The sequence below is a fragment of the Capra hircus genome, chromosome 2 (genome assembly GCF_001704415.2).
Source record: "Capra hircus breed San Clemente chromosome 2, ASM170441v1, whole genome shotgun sequence".
NCBI lineage: Eukaryota > Metazoa > Chordata > Mammalia > Artiodactyla > Bovidae > Capra > Capra hircus.
Window position 1 is genome coordinate 9,924,714 of NC_030809.1, and position 19,779 is coordinate 9,944,492.

At 43.9% G+C, this 19,779-nt stretch overlaps 1 protein-coding gene across 2 annotated transcripts in view; it reads left to right on the top strand.

Moving 5' to 3' along the window:
- Positions 12,382 to 19,779, top strand: part of WDTC1 (WD and tetratricopeptide repeats 1) — a 63,049-nt gene continuing 55,651 nt past the window's right edge. For both annotated transcript variants that reach the window (XM_018056637.1, XM_018056645.1), the window contains exon 1: positions 12,382 to 12,808. The gene's annotated coding sequence lies outside the window, so the exon portion shown is untranslated. The remainder of the gene's footprint in view (positions 12,809 to 19,779) is intronic.

Here is a 19,779-nt window from a genome sequence, read left to right on the forward strand (position 1 = left end):
TTCCCTATCCAAACTGATACCCTGGGAAATTCGGCTATAGCCAAGATAGTCTCCTAATTAGAGCCAGTCTGCCAAACTCTGTCTAAATGCCAGGCCTTTGTCTGTGCTGTTGACCATCAGCTGAAATTCTGAAATCAAATTTATGTTTCTTAGAAAGAAGAAATGTATCTGTTTACCTATCAATATGTAAATGTTTAATATTTCCTCACAAGAAATTATCTGGTTTGGTAAGTTGCATGATATCAATCCACTGCAGCATTGTTTTAAAATAGCAAAAGAATCCCACTCCTGGGGGTGGGGGGACATGTTTTGAAAGGTTACATGTAGCCTAAAATTCAATGTAGCACTGTTTACAATAGCCAAGGCATGGAAGCAATTTAAACAAATGGATAGAAAAATGTGATACATATATACAGTAGAATACTTAGCCACTAAATAGAATGAATTCATGCCATTTGCAGCAACATGGATGGACTTGGAGATTATCATGCTAAGTTAAGTAAGTCAGACAAAGACAATTATCATATGATATTGCTTATATGTGGAATCAAAAAATGATACAAATGAACTTATTTACAAAACAGAAAGACTCACAAACATAGAAAACAAACTTATGGTCAACAAGGGGGAAAAGTGAGGGGAGGGATAAACTGGGAGTTTGGGATTGACATAAACACATTACTACACTAAAAATTGATAACCAACAAGGATCTACTGTATAGCACAGAGAACTCTGCTCAATATTCTGTAATAAACTAGATGAGAAAAGAATTTGAAAAAGAATAGATATATGTGTATGTATAATTGAATCACTTTGCTGTACACCTGAAAATAATACGACGCTGAAAATCAACTATAGGCCCATATAAAGTAAAACATTTTTAAAGGATTTTAAACAGCAATAAAAATACTTAAAATATCCTAAATGCCTACCAATATAGGAATGGTTAAACAACAATATAGTTTATTTAGTGGCAAAATACATAGCTATTAAATGAGCTAGATCTAGATATATTAACCTGAATAAATTTTAAATGGAATTTTACTGCACGCTGGGCTTCTTTCTACAGTGTTATGTTCATGAGATTCATCTAGGTTGTTGCTTGTGATAGTGGTTTGCTCCTTCTCCTTGCTATATATCAATAGTATTCTACTGTATAAATACATCCATTTTACTATTGATGACCATTTGGGTTGTTTCCACTTTTCGGTTATGATTCTGTTATCTGCTATAAATATTCTTGTGCATAAACTATGCTTATATGTTCACGATCCACGTAGAGTGGAGGATTTGAGTATACATTCAGCTTTAATTGATATTTTCAAAATCAATTTCCACAATGGTTGTACCATTTTACATTCGTACCAATAATGAATGAGTTTCCAGTTGATTCACACTGTCACCAAAACTTGGTAACATCAAGAATTCCCTGAGGACCTCACACTTGCACTGCAGGGAGCAAGGATTTGATCCCTGTTTTGGGATTTCCAGTTAGGAACTAAGATCCTGCAAGCCTTGGCTTGGCCGGAAAAAAAAAAAAAAAAACAACTTGCTAACATCAGTAATTTAAATTAACCATTTTAAGGGTGAGTAGTGAGATCTGATGAAGATTTTTGGTTTTGGGGATTTGGGGAGTCATTTATTTTACAGGATCTTTGCTGGTAGACCACTTTGTTACACCCAAGAGGCTTACATGTCTCTCAGACATGTGCCTAGAAGGCTTTTGAGGGACAAGCGAAAGTATAAGTCGCTCAGTCCTGTCCGACTCTTTGCGACCCCCTTGGAATTCTCCAGGCTAGAATACTGGAACGGATAGCCCTTCCCTTCTCCAGGGGATCTTCCCAACCCAGGAATCAAACCCAGGTCTCCCGCATTGCAGGCAGATTCTTTACCAGCTGAGCCACAGGGAGGGACAAGACTGAACCACAGATTCAACCTTGTATCAATGCCCTTCTCACCAATGCATAAGCCAAAACTTCCCCTCACCTCTTAACTGCCCAGGGGAGAGCAAAATCTTCTTCCTAATAAAGCAAAGTCTAAAGACATCTAAAACCAAATATTCGGTGGGGGCAAGCCTGAGAAGGCCTAAGAGAGGTGGACAAAAACCAGCCCAGTGGGTCCAGCACAATGACCAGAGGTGGCCAGATTGGGAGCAATCAAGGGCTGGCTCCACACCAGCCACAGGATCTCGGGCCAGCTTTGGGGGCCCCAGCTCTCAGTGCTCCAGTTCTGTGTAACAGCCACTGCCTCCACTCAAACGACTTGATGACAAGGATGTGCGTCAGGCCTGTGGTGGCTACACCCCTCTTCAGCTGGATGGGGTGGTCTGCCTTTGCTCAATGCGGTGCAGGTTGGCCTCCAGGAGGACAAACATGAGCTCCTCCTGGGCCTCTTCTATGTAAAATTGCAAGGGGAAGTTGAAGTTTTCAGGCACAGTCCAACCACAGCTTTGTCTCCATGTCCTCCTGCTCCTGGCTGATTCTGAATAGGGGCTAGTTCGGGAATTTATCCCAACAGGATTTAAGAGGAATCAAGCTCATGAAGTTTTAATTTGCATTTCCCTGATACTTGAGGTTTAGCAGCTTCTCGTTTAATGGTCATGTGAGTTTTTTCTCAGTATGCTTCTCTTCAGGCATTTTGTCTATTTTTATTTTACCTTTTATTGTAAAGGTGGTCTGTCCTTTTCTAATTGGTTTATAGTAATTCTTTATATATTCAGAACACAAGCCTTTCTCATTTGTATATATTGCAAATATCTTCTCCTGCCTTGTAGACTGCTGCTTAATTTGGGTGATCTGTGAGTTTGCCCATCCTTCCCCATCTTTGTTAGCATCAAAATGCAATTTGGAAAAAAAAAAAAGAAGAAAATTCTACCCAAAGGTATTTCATAGTCAGCTGCGCTGGATCTTAGTTGCATCTTACAGGATCTTCACTGTGGCCCAAGGACTCTAGTTGTGGCACAGGTTCCGGAGCATGTCCTCTGCATTGCAAGGCAGATTCTTGACCACTGGACCACCAGGGAAGTTCCTCACTGCTATTATTTTTTAATAAGTGTTATTTATTTTTTAGAACAATTTTAGGTTTATAGAAAAGTTAGCAGATCATACAAAGGCCCATATTCCCCCTTTCCATTACTTCCAGTCCTTTAATACTAATACCTTTCTTTAGTGTAGCATATTTGTTATAATTGAGGCAATATTGATACATTAAGTATAGTGCAGAGTTGTTTTTCTTTTTTTTACAGTCCATAGTTTTGACATAAGCTTCATTTTTTGTGCTGTATAGCAATAGGCATTTTGATAAAGACATAATGTCATATATCCACTTTTACAGTATCATATAGAATAGTTCCACTGCCCTAAACGTCCTATTTCCTCCCTCCCTTCTTCGTTCCACTTTAAGTCCCCTGCTAACCACTCATCTTTTTACTGTTGCTGTAGTTTTGCCTCTTCTAGCATATCATATAGTTGGAATCATATAAGTAGCTTGGCTTCTTTCACTCAGTAGTATGCATTTAAGTTTCCTTCATGTCTTTTTGTAACTTAATAGTTCATTTCCTTTATCACTGATTATTATTCCATTGTATGGATTTACCACAGCTTTTTATACACTCACCTTTAGAAAGACATCTCGGTTACTTCCAGCTCCTGGCAATTATGAATTAAATTTCTATAAATATCTGTGTGCAGGTTTTTGTGTGGACATAAGTTTTCAATTCATTTTGGGTGAATATACGTGTGTGTGTTAGTTGCTCAGTCATGTCCGACTCTTGGTGACCCCATAGACTAGCTCTCCAGGTTCCTCTGTCCGTGGTATTCTCCATGTAAGAATACTGGAGGGGTTAACCACTCCCTTCTCCAGGGGATCTTCCCAAATCAGGGATCGAACTCGGGTCTCTTGCATTGCGGGCAGATTCTTTACCATCTGAGCCACCAGGGAAGCCCATTTGGGTGAATAACTAGGTGGTAAGACTAAGTCTAGGGCTTCCCAGAGGGCACTAGTCGTAAAGAACCCATCTGCCAATGCCAGGGACTTAAGAGACACTGGTTTGATCCTTGGCTCAGAAAGATCCCCTGGAGGAGGGCATGGCCACCCACTCCAGTGTTCTTGCCTGGAGAATCCCAGGGACGGGGGAGCCTGGTGGGCTGCCGTCTATGGGGTCGCACAGGGTCGGACACAACTGAAGCAACTTAGCAGCAGCAGCAGCAGCAGCAGACTACATAGGGTCGCAAAGGGTAGGACACAACTGAATTGACTTAGCACACATGCATCCAACACTCAGTTTGGCTTTGTAGGAAACCACCAGACTGTCTTCCAAAGCAGCTATGCCATCTTATATTCCCATCAACAATGAATGAAATTTACTGTTGCTCCATCCACATCCTTACCAGCATTGGGTATTGTTAGTTTTTTTTTTTTTTTAACCATTCTAATAGGTAAGTTGCATTTATCAAATGGCATCTGATGTTGAGCATCTTTTCATATGCTTATTTGATACCTATGTATCTTCTTTGGTGAGATATCCAGAACTCTGTCCATTTTTAAATTGGGTTGTTTTCTTATTGTTGATTTTTAAGAGATCTTCGTATGCTTTGAATACAAGTCCATTACATGACAGGTGTTTTTGCAAATATTTCCCCCCAGTCTGTGGCTTATCCTTTTAACCTCTTAAGTGTCTTTCGTAGAGCAGATGGTTTTAATTTTAATGAAGTCTGGGTTACCAGTTTTTCCTTTCATTAACCTGGAAATTCATCACCCAACTCAGGGTCATTTAACTTTTCTCTTTTTTTATTTTCTAGAAGTCTTATAGTTTCACACTTAAGTTAATATTTCCATTATAAGTTAATATTTATGAAAGATGTAAGAGCAGTATCTAGATTCTTTATTTTTTTTGTATGTGGATGTCCGATAATTCAAGAAGTATTTATTAAAAAGATTACTTTTACTCCATTGAATAATCTTTACCCCTTTGTCAATGGCCAGTTCACTATATTTGTGAAGATCTATTTCTGGGTTCTATGTCTGCAAGGTTAACAACTACTTCTCATTACATATGAAAACATTGGAATTCTTTCTTTTTTAAAAAAAATATTTATTTAGCTGCACCAGGTCTTATTTGTGACATTCGAGATCTAATTCCCCGACCAGGGATCGAACCCAGACCCCCTGCATTGGGCACACAGAGTCTTAGCCACTAGACCACCAGGGAAGTCCCCCACTCTTTTTTAAACAATTTAGTTTTGGCTGCGCTGGGTCTTCATTGCTGTTCAAGGGCTTTCTCTAGTTGTGGTTCGAGGGCTTCTCATTGAGGTGGCTTCTCTTGTTCCAGAGCATGGACTCTAGGTGTGCAGGCTTCAGTAGTTGAGGCTTGCAGGCTCTAGAGCACAGACTCAGTGGTTGTGGAGCTTGGGCTTAGTTGCCTCGAAGCATAGGGATCAAACCTGTGTCCCCTGCATTGGCAAGCGGATCTTTTATTTATTCATTCTGGGTTGTACTGTTCTTCACTGCTGCTCCGGCTTTTCCCTAGTCGCGGAGATTAGGGGCTACTCTCGAGTGGTGCTATACAGCCTTCTCACTGTGGTGGTCTCTCTTGTCACAGAGCACGGGCTCGGGAGCTCTCAGGCTTCAGTGGTTGCAGCCCTTGGGCTCAGTAGTTGCGGCTCCCATGCTCTAGAGCGCAGACTTAGTAGTTGGGGCACATGGGCTTAGTTGCTCTGCAGCATGTGGGAATCTTCCGGGATGCAGGATCAAACCCAGGTCTCCTGCATTGTCAGGCGGATTCTTAATTCCTCGACCACCAGGGAAGCCCTGAAAACACTGGAATTCTATTTGATCTATCTTTTGTGAGTTTGATTTGCAAGAGTTATTGCCTAATTTTGATTGATACCAGGAATCCTGATACCACCGAGAGTCTAACTGTACAAAACTGGGCTTGTCTCCTGGACTCTGAGTTCTGCCCAAATCTATCACCTTGAAAGATTCTACAGTGGATACTCCTGGCTGCTGCTGCTGTTGCTGCTGCGTCGCTTCAGTCGTGTCTGATTCTGCGCGACCCTGTAGACAGCAGCCCACCAGGCTCCCCCGTCCCTGGGATTCTCCAGGCAAGAACACTGGAGTGGGTAGCCCCCAAATCCATTTATTAATCTCTGTTCCTTTGCCTCCTCTTGGGATGCTAAATAATTGCTTTCTGGACTTTTCCAAACCTACCTTGTAGGTAGTTCTAAGACATAGTTCCAACAAGTGAGATATAAGCAAAAATCTGTTGGAGGCGTCTAAAAAACTTTTGCTTTCTAATACAAGACAGCGAGCTGTTTCCTTTTCCCCATTCTTCCTGTCTTGAACATAGATATGATGCTTGGTGCTGCAGCAGCCATTTTATTACACTGAAAAATTAAAACTGAGCGTTGGAGCAGAAAAAATAGAAAAAAATTATGTTGAACAGTTGGACTAATTACAACCATCACCTACCTCAGGACTTCTTGTTAAGCGTGAAAACAATCTCAAGTGTTAAAGCCACTGCTGGTCAGGTTATTTATTACTTGCCACTGAAAACCATCTCAATTAATCTTCTAACAGTCTCAGTTAATCTGCCAGCTATTCTAGTGGGGCCATCTTTGGGTAGACATTTCTGGAATGCTTCTTTTGGAAATGATCTAGGATTCTTTTTTTTTTTTCGTTGTGCCACTCAGCTTGCACAGGGTTAGGGTTATGGAGCCCTAACCACTGGGCCATCAGGGAATTCCTACCATAGAATTCTTTGAGATATTCTCTTGAACATTCCCATCAGTGGCGATCTCTGCCCCTTCTTTGGCTGGATTAAAAAAAAAAAAAATGAAGATAATTCATTTAGGAAAGAGAAGACTCAGTGGGGACACGAGAGTCGTATTCATTATTTAAGCTTTTTTTAAAAAAATATTTAATTGCATGGACCAGTTCTTAGTTGCTGCCCATGGGATCTTTGATCTTCACTCAAGCACATGGGACCTTTAGAGTTGTGGCATGTGGGACCTAATTCCCAGATCAGGGATCAAACTCAGGCCCCCTGCATTGGAATCAGGCGTCTTAGTCATTGGACCATCGGGAAGTCCCTAAAGGTTTTTTAAGAGAAAAAGGGATCATTTTGACTATCACTCCTAATCAAATTGACACTTTACAGTTTATGTAAATATCACCTCACTTAATATACAAAATCTATGTTGCCACAGAGAACAGAGTTGAGACAAATAAGTGGAAGTAAGAACTTCATTACAAAGAACTTTCTAGTGATCAGAATAATGCAAACAAGGAAATGTGCTGCCCCGTGAGAGGAAGAATTGCTCACCTGGGAAGGGCTGAGCAGAAAGCTGAGGATGCCAAGCAGGAAAGCAGATTAGGCCTCGGTTGACTCTAAGATTCAGATCCAAGTCTGGGGCATGAGATTGGCCAATTCTTTCTGTTTCGCTAAGCAGGATTTTAGAGAAGGAACAGAAGATCAGTAAGATAAATGGGAGCAGAAAGAAGCTTCCAAGTGGAGTGAATAACTTGAACAAAGGTGCAGTGTCCTCAAGATGACTTGGGATACTCTTGATGGACTAGTTGGACTGGAGTGGACAGTTTGGGCCCTTGAGGGTCTGTGACTTTAGGCAAATCACCAGACTGTTTTAGATCACAGTTTTCTCTTCTGTAAAATGAAAGGACTAACCGAAATCAGTGGGTCTGAAATTTTCTCACAGCGACCTAGAGGGCACTCCCAAAGGCTTTGCAACCACAAGCCCTAAAGAAAATACTAGGAGGGAGTGTGTTAGTCACTCAGTCATGTCCAATTCTTTGTGATCCCATGAACTGTAGCCCCCAGGCTCCTCTGTCTATGAAATTCTTCAGGCAAGAATACTGGAGTGGGTTGCCATTTCCTTATCCAGGGGATCTTCCCAACCCAGGGATCGAACCTGGGTCTCCTGCATTGCGGGCAGATTCTTTACCGTCTGAGCCACCAGGGAAGCCCCTGATGGGGAGTACATTTTTTTAAAAAATATTCAATTACAAACTATTTCAAACATTCAGAAAATATAGATAATAATATAACCACTAAGATAAAAGTGATGTTTAATATTTTGCTATGTTTACTATTGACCTCTTTTTTAAGAAATAAGTTAGCACTATAGCCAAAACCCGGCTTCCCAGGTAACAATAGCGGTAAACAACCCACCTGCCAATACAGGAGGCATAAGAGACTCAGGTTTGATCCCCTGTGCTCCTGAAGGACGGAGGGAATGGCAATCCACTGGAATAATCTTGCCTAGAGGATCCCACGGACAGAGAAGCCTGGCAGGCTATAATCCATAGGGTCACAAAGAGTCGGACACGACTGAAATGACGTGGCATGCATAACCAAATCCCATTGTTCATCTCAGTTTTCTTCCTTTTCCTCAGAGGTAACCACTTTCCCCAAATTGCTATGTGTTTTTCCCATTTAACTTTTTGTACTTTTATTTCATATGTAAGCATCTATGGCACCCCACTCCAGTACTCTTGCCTGGAAAATCCTATGGATGGAGGAGCCTGGAAGGCTGCAGTCCATGGGGTCGCTGAGGGTCGGACACGACTGAGCGACTTCACTTTCACTTTTCACTTTCATGCATTGGAGAAGGAAATGGCAACCCACTCCAGTGTTCTTGCCTGGAGAATCCCAGGGACGGGGGAGCCTGGTTGGCTGCTGTCTATGGGGTTGCACAGAGTCAGACACGACTGAAGTGACTTAGCAGCAGTAGCAGCAGCAAGCATCTATAACATGTGGTATTTTTGTGTTACGTTTTACATCAATATCATACTGAATGGATCTTTTTCAACTTCCTTTTTTCCACTCAATTATTATGCTTTTAAGATTTCTCTATCTTGTTAGCATGTGAATCAGTGAATTGGATTGTGTAGTACTTCATGATCAGGGATTGAACTTGCTTACCCTGCATTGGCAGGCAGATTTTTTACCACTGACACACCCGGGAAGCCCCTGATGGCTCAGCATTAGAGAGTCCGCCTGCAATGCTGGAGACACAGGCTTGACCCCTGGGTCTGAAAGATTCCCTGGAAGAGTAAATGGCAACCCACTCAAGTATTCTTGTCTGGAAAATCCTACAGACAGAGGAGCCTGGTGGGCTACAGTCTGTAGGGTCGAAAAGAGCCAGTGCAAGTAAACGCACAGTCACCAGGGGTTAAGACCCCGTGTTTCCAGTGCAGGGGATGCAGGTTCAATCCCTGGTCAGATCCAACATGTCTCGAGTTGCGGGGGGGAAAAGTGGTGTTCTTTTTAAATTTGTAAAAAAATATATCAGAAGTTGCATTGCTGGGTTGTAAAATATGAGCATCTTTAATGCTTTAATGAGCATCTTTAATTTCATGTTGACTACATCCCCTTTTGTCCCAGAGTCCAATCAGGACATGAAAATAGTGGTGTCAGTGACTACCTCTATAGAGCTGATCAGCTGGGGCATCATCGCTGCATTCACTACTATAAGTTATATTTGTGTAATCTTTGTCTACTTCCAAAAGTCAAATCAGAAAATATTAGAATTGGTCATATAATTTAATATCTATACAATAAAGTCAGAGAAGGCAATGGCATCCCACTCCAGTACTCTTGCCTGGAAAATCCCATGGACAGAGGAGCCTGGTAGGCTGCCATCTATGGGGTCGCACAGAGTCAGACACGACTGAAGCGACTTAGCAGCAGCAGCAGCATGCAATAAAGTAATTCTTTCTAGAGTATCCTGAACAGATGACTATATAATATATCCTATACATGAATATTACCAAAGACAGAGAGCTCCAAACCTCCCAAAGTAGCCCAACTCTAGTGGTTAGAAAGTTCTCTCTTAAATTGATCTGAAAACACCTATGGCTGGGAGGGGTCTCATCTGAACTGAACTCCCCTGTGAGTCTGTTTCTTCTATGTAAAATGAGAGTAAGAATAATACCTACCTCATAATGTTGTTGTGAAGATCAAATGAGTTAGGGTGTGTGTGAATGTATACATGTGTGTATACAAAGATACATGTATATATGTATGTATATATGTGATATGTATGTATCTATGTGTACACATGTATATGTGGACATGGATACATGTATGTATATATGTATACGTGTGCAATATATAAACCTGTCATATACACATATATATTCATAGATGTAGAAAAGAAAAAGAGTGCATGAGAGAACAAGTGAGCTCCTAATAGAAAATAATATATAATAGATGTAGCTATTATTAATATTCTTCTTGCTATCATCAACTCCCTATCAACAAAACAACCGACAACAAATACTTACTGAATGTCTGCTCTCTGCAAAATACTGTGCTAAGAGTCACAGAAACATCAACCATACTTCTCTATCAGTATTTCTAAGATCCTCTGATATTGCCAGCATAGAACAGGGTTTAATATGGGGGTTCTGGACTCAAATAAGCTGGGTCTTAATTCCAACTAGCTATGATTCATGACAGTATTGCTTAATTCACTGATAAGTACTTATCTCCCATGGTAAATGTTCAATAAATGTTAGCCATTATTCATTTGAATTGACCTAGTGTTTCAGCCTGCACCTTCAGCCTATGTACAGCCTGGAGCTATACATAGGTGATCTCAAAGCTTTATCCCAGTCTCGAAGTTTATAATTTTTTATTTAAAGTATTTATTTATTTTTATATTATCTTGGTCACACCATCCAGCATGCAGGAACTTAGTTCCCCAACCAGGGACTGAACCCGTGCCCCTTGCATTGGAAGCGCAGAGTCTTAACCACTGGACTGCCAGGGAAGTCCCCTATACTTTTTTAAGTTTGGTGAAACATCTGTCTGTAAGAGATCAGGAGGAATGATTCACAACATCTTTAGGATAAAGACATTGCACAAAGCTGAACTGACAATGGCAGGCTTTAATGCCTCCAAATGGGGAGAAATTGCACTTAGGGAGCTCACAGACTAATTCAGCTCTTGATATGAGCAGAAGCAGGACAAAACAAGCAACTCATGGAGTAATAAACACGGGGCAAACACTATAAATGCTAAATATTTATATACAGTTCTTCCTGAGGACAAGTGCTGCCTGGTTCTCACTGGAGGGACAGGTACTGTTCAAAAGTTTAGACTCTCAGCAGATTGGTTCTTTATCATCCATGTGACCCTGGCCAAATTGCTTTTAACTTTTTTATGCCTCAGTTTCCTCTACTGCAGAACAGATACAGTAATAGTACCTATATAAGGAATAGCATCTTCCTTAGTAGCTCAATTGATAAAGAATACCCTGCAATGCAGGAGTCCGAGGTTCTATCCCTGGGTCAGGAAGATCCCCTGGAGAAGGAAATGGCAACCCACTCCAGTACTCTTGTCTGAGGAATTCCATGGATGGAGGACCTGGTGGGCCACAGTCCATGGGATCCCAAAGAGTTGGACACAACTGTGCGACTAACTTTCACTTTTCAAGGAACTGTACTCACTACAGTGCTGACATAGTAAGCAAATGCTCAGCAAAAGCACATTATTGTTATTGTCTGACAGAGGGCACCCTACGGGTGAGCTATGTTTCCTTTCTTGGAAGATGACCTTGTCTTCTTTTTCTGACTGGAGGCTCCTCGTGGGTGGGGCCCGGTCTCTACCTTCATAAGTTAGGCAAAATGACTCCCTTGTGACCTTGGGAGCTTCCTTATCGAGAGGAAGTGACTCCTCCGTCAGACTTGGGACTCCACAAGGGTGGAACCGCCTCTCAGAGGTGGGAACAGCAGTACTTCCACCGATCTCAGATGCATCTTGTCTCTCCCAACAGACTGAGGGTTTCCAAGAGTGTGTGTACGGCTGGCTCCCCTCCAGGCCACCCGGTGTAGGCTGATTACCTTTTATCCTCCTCCTTCAGGCGGGGAGACAACGGTGAGGAATGTGCCGCTGCTCAGCTCCCAAGAATAGGATGGAGTGAGCCGAGAGTTGGCTCTTGGGGAGGACCTGGGGCCCCAAGCCTTGACGGGTCCCGCAATTAAGGGGCTCTGAGGAAGTCTTGAGAAGGCTGTTGCGAAACTGTGTCGGCCTCTGGGGGCAGTGGGTGAGGGGAGTGTCCCAAAAGTGACAGCAGGGAGCATTTTACGTGGATATAGGATAGAAGGCGCGTCCGGGTAACTAATGGCAACTGGGCGGGGTGAGCCCGCGCTGCGGGAGTTCTTCGATGGAGAAAAACTACGACTCCCAGGATGCCCCAGGGCCTAGCCCAGCTTTTCCGCCCGCCCACTGGCTGCCGGTCTGGCGAGCGGCGAAGCGGATTGGCCGCGGCTGTGCGGGGCTCCCCCACTAGCAGGTTAGTGGGCGCCGCCGGCAGCAGACGTTGACCGGGCGCGGGGAGTGGAGGGTGTGTGGGGGGGGCCCCTGATCGCCATTCTGGAAACTGCCGGGCGCTGTCTCCGTAGCGTAGCCGCTGGCTGTGAGGCGCGGGGCGGGGGCGGAGACTGCGTGGCGCAGGCGCGGTGCTGGGCTTCTCCTGGGTCCCCAGACAGCTGGAGGAGATAAACAGAGCAGGAGGAGGGAGGGGAGTGCGTGTGTGAGAGCGCGCGAGGGAGTGTGAGTGTGTGTGTGAGCGCGGGTGTGAGGCGGTGCGCAGGGGCGGGCGGAGGCGCTGTCCGGCCCCGGCCAGGCGCCGGGCGGGGAGCATGGGAAGGGGCTAGAGCAGCCCGGGTCCCCCAGCCCCCTCCCCGGGATCCGCGCCCCCCCTCCGGGGAGAGGGGCCGGGCCCCCCGGACGGACATGGGCTCCTGAAGTTGCGCCGCCACCGGTCCTAGGAAGAGGCCTGACAGGTACGGGTAGCCGCCGCCTCCTGCTCTTCGCGGGCACCCAGGCGAGGACCGGCTCCGGCAGCCTTGGGCGCACGGGCCGCCTCTGCTCTGGGCCGGCCCCAGCCCTGCCGGCCCGGGGGCCTGAGCCCGTCCGCCTCGGGGTAGAGGGGGGCCGGGGTGTCCCAAGAAGGGGCAGGCCTCGCCGGGGCGGAGGGCAGAGTGGGCCGGGGTCATGGTGGGGACGGAGGGCTGGCTGGGACGTGGTGGGGGAAGGCTCTGGGAGTTCGGGTAGCCTCAGCAGAGGGAGAGGTGGAAGTCGTCCCATCACGGGACTTTTTTGCGGAGTTTTTGTTTGACATCTGATATGGCCCGGGTCTCAGGAAGAAGGGGGCAGGTGGAAGTGCCGAGAGGGCAACGTTGACCTGACCTCCTGCTCTCTCTTAGTTTCTCTCTCTCCCTCTCTCTCTGTGTGTCCGTCCCCGTGTCCAGACCAGGCTTCTGGCAGCCGCAGATGCCTTCAGTGGCCCATCCTGGCAGCAAACTAAACTCTGCCGAGGTGTTTCCACCAGGCGACTGTAGCGCCCGTACAAAAAGGCCTTTACTTGGGAACTGGCTATTCAGTACCCACTTCAAAGGGCAAATAGGAAGTGTGGAGTAGGAGAGAGACTGCGACCCAGCAGGTTCCAATTCTCGTTGCTGAAAGCTGCAGAGACGCCCCCTTGCCAGCCAGGTTGAATTTGCCCAGTGCCCTCTGGCTCTCCTCTGCAGGTGTGCCACCGGGGTCTCTAGAAAAGAGATACCGGGACTTATCGACTCATGTCTAACAACCTAATTTGACTATTTTGCCCAAAGGCCTTTTCTTCTATGACTTTCTTTAACTGGTAGAGCAACTTAAAGTTTTCGTCTCAAGTTAGTGAGTTTAGAAGCCTGGTAGGGTGGCTGTAGCTTCCCCATTCTTTCTGAAGATGGGTAGGTGATCAGGGCAAAGTGGCAGTTAAGTCATCACTTTTAATAAAGCCTGAAACAGTTTTGAGAAGAATATTCTGAGGTCACCTTCTGACTCAAAGGCATTATGAAATCCCCACCTAGGGCACAGGTATGCCCAGTGGCCTCACTAAACTTTTCTGTACCTTGCAGTCCTTCTTGAGTTCCTAAAAGTTGAAGCAACTACTTAAGGCTATTTTGATGTGAATTCTGGCGTCTTCTTTGTAATTCTTCTGTTTTTAAAGAGATTGTTGGCTGTTGAGTATAGTAATAACTAGATCCTCTGTCACATGCCAAGGAGTAACTAGAAGGGCTTCTTTGGGCCGAGTCTTAAGACTGACAATGAATTTCTTCATTGCAAGCTGTTGTGTTTCATTAGTAGGTGGGAAAACAACCTTTTCTGCCGCAGTTTGTGATCACACTGCTTCAGTTCTGGAGTCCAGTGGCCATTCCCTCTTTTAATCTGTTTGGGGGCACTTATGTTCAAGCTACATCCCTGTTTGTAGAAGCAGTGCTTTGGGTCAACTTTGAGGAATAGCTGAACAGCAATTCATATTTGTGCCTGGGACTCCTTCCCTTGGGGTCACTGAAGGAAAGAATATGTGTAATGCTTGTGGTGATGATGTCATTGACGATTTGCCAGTTTTGAGTTTTAAAGTTGTCAAACAGCTTTCCGAGCTGGAAAGAACTCATGAGACATCCTGTGAAGGATATTTTCACACACCTGGGCTTCAGAATCTGGCAGGTTACAACTGAAGAAGCCCCCTGCTAAACATCTGTAGCTCTGGAGAGGCTAACTGCTGGGATGATCCAGAACTGTGACTTTAATTATTCTTTAATTAATTTTCTTCTCTCTTTTTTGAATTAGGGAATATAGCCTGCATGTGCAGTCCTGGGTCTCAGAGAGGGAGTCATAGACAACACGTACTGTGGTGATACTTACCTTTTCTTCTGGGCGACTGGTTTAATGATCCATTCTGTTTCCTTTCTTCTTTCATCGTCACCTTTCCAGATTCTCCACCACATCTTTGGGCTGCCAAACCCATATAACTCTTGGGCTGTGCTTTCTTCTCAGCTGTATAATAAGAAAGCTCTTCAAAAACCCAAGCCTTGATAGTTCCCATCAGAAACCAGTCCCTTGTGTTACATTTAATTCTGGCTCATTTACTGTGAGGGATATTTGCTAATTGGAATACATCCTAAAAAGTGACTGACATTTATTGAGGGCCTGGTATATGTCAGACTCTATGCTCAGTAGTGTTCTTACTTTTATCTAATTTAACTTTATGACTACCCAGTGAGGTGAAAATCATTTTTCTTGGTATACATAGGAAGATACTGGTTCAGAGAGGTAAAATAACTTGCTTAAGGCCACATAACTAGTAAGTGAAAGGATCAGAATTGAGACCTAGTTCTGTCTCCTCAGGGACAGTGACACTGGATCAGGAGCTGAAGGGACCAGAGCAAAGAGCCTGGGGGACATATGCTTGCAGAACTGTCCTTGGAAAGGGAACTGGACTTTCCTCTGTGTGATCCTGGAATGCAGCACTAGGATCAGAGGATGAAAATCCCAAGAGGGTAGATGTTGGCGTGACAGGAGAGAATTTGGCTTTCTAAAAACAGAATGGGCTGCCTTGTGAAGGAGTGAGTTAGCCATCACTGGAAGTATTCAAGCAGAGGCTTTGCCACTTTTTATCAAAGATATGGTAAAGGAGTTCACACTTATGTAGTTAATTGGACAAGTTCTTTTTTTTAGTATTTTAAACTGTTAATATGTGAAAATTATATAAAATTCCTATTGTTTTGATCCCTAAAAAACTAATATGTATTGAATATTTTGTACCTGGTACTTGCTGGACACTTTTCTTCCAATATTTCATTTAGTCCTAGTGATAAGTATTATCGCTATTCCCACTCTACAGATGAGGAAACTGAGGATCCAGAAAGTTGACAGATATGCTGGAGGTTACACAGGGAGTGATAGTAGGGCTGATACTTGATCCTATGTGTGCACCTTCTTAGATGCGTGTCCTGGAGTAAATCACATGTTCTCTCAGAGCTATGCTTTTCTGATCTGTGAAATGACCACCTACTCTACAGTGGGTTTGTGAGGACTCACTGATGTAATATTTGCTTTTCATTAGATCTCATCTATTGCCCCTCAAGGGCCTGGGTTTGGGGGTGAAGGGACTTTGGTTTCTTCAGGGTGAATTCAGGCCTGTCGGAAACCCTGAGAGTAGTTCTGGGGTTCATTCTTGGTGCTATTAGTAATAGCTGCTGACTCCACAAAGGGCTTTGTGGCATTAGTGACTAATACCTTAAAAACTTGAGGCCTGAATAAGAGGAGGATTCAGCCAGCAGGTTGGGGTACGGGAGGCAGTGTTGGAGGCTGTGTGGAATGGAAGTTCTCACCCTGTTGTAGAGTCAGATTCAAGGGTCACTGCTGCATGTTTATATTTAGTGTCTCATTTTAGAATGAACAAGGTCCTAACTGCTAGAGCTGTGACAGAGCTGGATGCAAAGAATGATAACCCTTAATCCTCCCTGTAGCCATCTGGGGAGGTATTAACCCCATTTTCTTGGGGAAGGGGGCAGAGGAGGATCTGTCCTTGCCCAGGTAGCTATCTACAAGCTCTTTGGAGGCAGTGTTAGGATCAGGACCTTGGTAAAATTATGTCCTTGTTCATAACCTCCAGATTTTATTTTCGGAAAGCATAAAACTGTGTTTATTCTTGAACCTTTTAGAGAGCCTTTCTCAGAATGGGAGTCAGGCGTTTCTGGTCAGGGAGCTTCATCAGTTGAGGCCTGAGTGTTTGGGTGCCAGTGGCTCTTCCAGTTCCCTCTTGAGCTGGACATCTGGATGTAACACAACTGCAGTTGAATCAAAAAGGAAACATTTCCAAATTGATCAACTTAGTTTTGCTTGACCTTTCTGCTAGGAGTGAAATTAGAGGGCGAAACTTAAAGGGCTTCCCTATGAGAGGTGCATTGAGTTGTGGCAGGATTGGGGGCGATGCAAGTTAAAGGTGAAATGTAAGACCAGATGCTCTTGAATTCAGTGAGAAAGGATAATGTTATCAGAATACTCTCCCATTTCTGTTTCTCTTCCCTTCCACTACCTTAAGATAATTGTGGCCCTATGACACTGCAGATAAATTAGTATGTATGGTCACTGAAAAGCAAAGTTCTGAGAACAGGAAAATCTTTTACAAAACTCAGATGGCGATAGAGAACTCTACAGACAGAGAAGACATCAAGGTGAGTTTTCATCCAGAGCTCCCACAAAGTAGAGCATTTCTTAGGATGGCCTTTCCCAGAGAATGCTTCAGTCAGCCCCATATGGAATCATTTAAGCCAGGAGCCTCAGAGATGGCAAAAGAACTTTTCCAGTGATGCTTGGCTGATGGGCTTGTCCTGCCATCCACACCTTTCTCCGATGTTCTTGTGCCAACTTAGTCCATGACCCTGAAATGCAAGCTTTAAGTTTGTGTTTGAGACCAGCAGAGTCAAGGTGATTTTGATGCCTTAGCCTAACCCTAAGAAATAAGAGACAGAGTGTCTATTGGCAAAGAGTGCTTGGATGTGGTCTAAATAAAGATAGTAGTAGAAATTCTTTTTTAGTGGTCAACAGCCTGGGTTCTGGAGATGAACTATCTAGTTTGACTCTTCATTTAATTACTGTAACTTTGGGCAAGTTAACTTCTCCATGCCTCAGTCCTTCATCTATAAAATGAAAATAATAGTAGTACCTGTCTCATAGGGCTGTTATGAGGAGGGGTCTGTCAGATTGTACTTGTAAAATGCTTAGAATGTCCAATAAATACTATTTGCTAGACTCGGTATCAGGCATTTCCTCCCATTCCTCATCACTCTGTGAAGGTGGGCTTTATAATCCCTGTTTTATAGATTAGGCAACTGAGGTTTAGAAATACTGTCACAGAAAAAGTAGGTGGCAGAACTGGAATTTGAACCTGAGGTCTGTTGGACTCCGCAGCCAACTTTTTATTTTATTATTTTAGTTCAGATTACCGTTATGCATTGGAAGTGCATTTTTCCCCCCATAGGATTGCTCCAGTAGGAAAACCATTGCAAATAGAGAGGAAACTTGCATATATCTTTTGCATAATTCAGGATGTTGACAGGGAGGTCGGTCAGTTGTCACTCAGCTGGAGGCACCTCCCTGCAGTGGGAGGCAGCAAGACCAGAGGAAAGAGAGTACAGATGATGAGGGTTCAGTCTCCACTCTGCTGCTTCCTAGCAGTGTGTCCTGGGATAATGGTATTGAAATGGATTTTGCAGTGCATCTCAGTCTACCTCTCATTTTACAGATGGGTAAATAGGCTGAGGGAATGAAATGCCATACTCAGAGTCACATAGCCAGTTAGAGGCAGGTCTTGGCCTGGAGCACAAGACCCTAATCCCAGTTCAGTGCCTCTCCCTCAGTACCGCATAGCAGTGGGCTTCAGTTCCCCCTTGTTAAAAGGGGATCATAGGAACTTTCCAGCTTCTTCTCAAGACTATTGTGAAGTTCAAATAAAAGCATGAACAGAAGCATTGCGATAGGTATAAAACACTGTTTGTATGCAAGGCAGTCATGCTGTTGTTCATTCAGCAAGTTTTAATATATTGGTACCTGCTAAGTTCACATCACTCCTTGGGAGACCTAGGAGGGGTCAGTAGATGAATCAGATAGATAGAGTTGGCCCTCAGGATGTTTTTAGTCTGTTAAGGAAAAGAAGCCACATAAGTAACTGCTATTCAAGTTAGGAGACAAATGAAGGAAAGGGTGAGAACTAAATTTTCTTAAATTGTGATTTTGAGGTAGAGAACCAAAGAAAGGGTTTGGGGACTTTTCCTCCTTTACAGCTGAGATATAACTTACTTACCATAAAACCCATGCTTTTAATGTGTGCAGTTCTTTACTTTTTGATATAGTCACAGTTGTATAACCATCTAATTCTGGAACATTTTCGTCACCCCCCCCCAAAAGAAAACCATGCCCTTTAGCTATCACTGCCCCACCCCCAATCACCCCATCTTCTCTCTCAACCGTAGACAACCACTAATCTACTTTCTGTCTCTACAGCTTTTTCTATTCTTGAGATTTCACATAAATGAATTCACACAATATGTGGCATTTTGGGACTGGCTTCTTTCCCTTAGCATAATGTCTTCAAGTTTTCATCCATGTTACAGCGTGAATCAATACTTCATTCCTTTCTATGACCAAATAACATTCTGTCGTACGAATAAGCCACATTTTGTTTATCCATTCATCAGTTGATGGACATTTTGGTTGTTTCTATCTTTTAGCTATTGTGAATAATGTTACTATATGCATTCTTACACAAGTTTTGTATAGAATTTCTTTGTTTTCAACAAAGTCACTTTTTTCCTCCTGATCTTGTATTTCAAAGCTAGCAGAGGTGATAAAGACATCCTGTTCTCTATGCCCCACCATACCACGCACAATGGAATCCTCAAGGTCAGCTTTGTCTCTCTGGTAGGGAAGGAAATGTGGAAGAAATGTTGTAACCATGCCACTGAGCATAGATAACAGGAGTTATCCGGTCTTAGAATTTAGGTTCGGCTATCATATATTCCCTCATAGCTCAGTTGGTAAAGAATCTGCCTGCAATGAAGGAGAGCCCAGTTCAATTCCTGGATGGGGAAGATCCACTGGAGAAGGGGTAGGCTACCCACTCCAGTATTCTTGGGCTTCCCTTGTGGCTCAGCTGGTAAAGAATCTGTCTGCAATGTGGGAGACCTGGGTTTGCTCCCTGGCTTGGGAAGCTCCCCTGGAGAAGGGAACAGCTACCCACTCCAGTATTCTAGCCTGAAGAATGTCCATGGGGTCGGACACAGCTGAGCGACTTTTACTTCACTACTGCTGCTGCCGCTAAGTTACTTCAGTCGTGTCCAACTAAGCCTTCATTTAATCATTTATTAAGCCCCACTATGATCCAGGTATTGGAGAAGGAAGTGGCTACCCACTCCAGTGTTCTTGC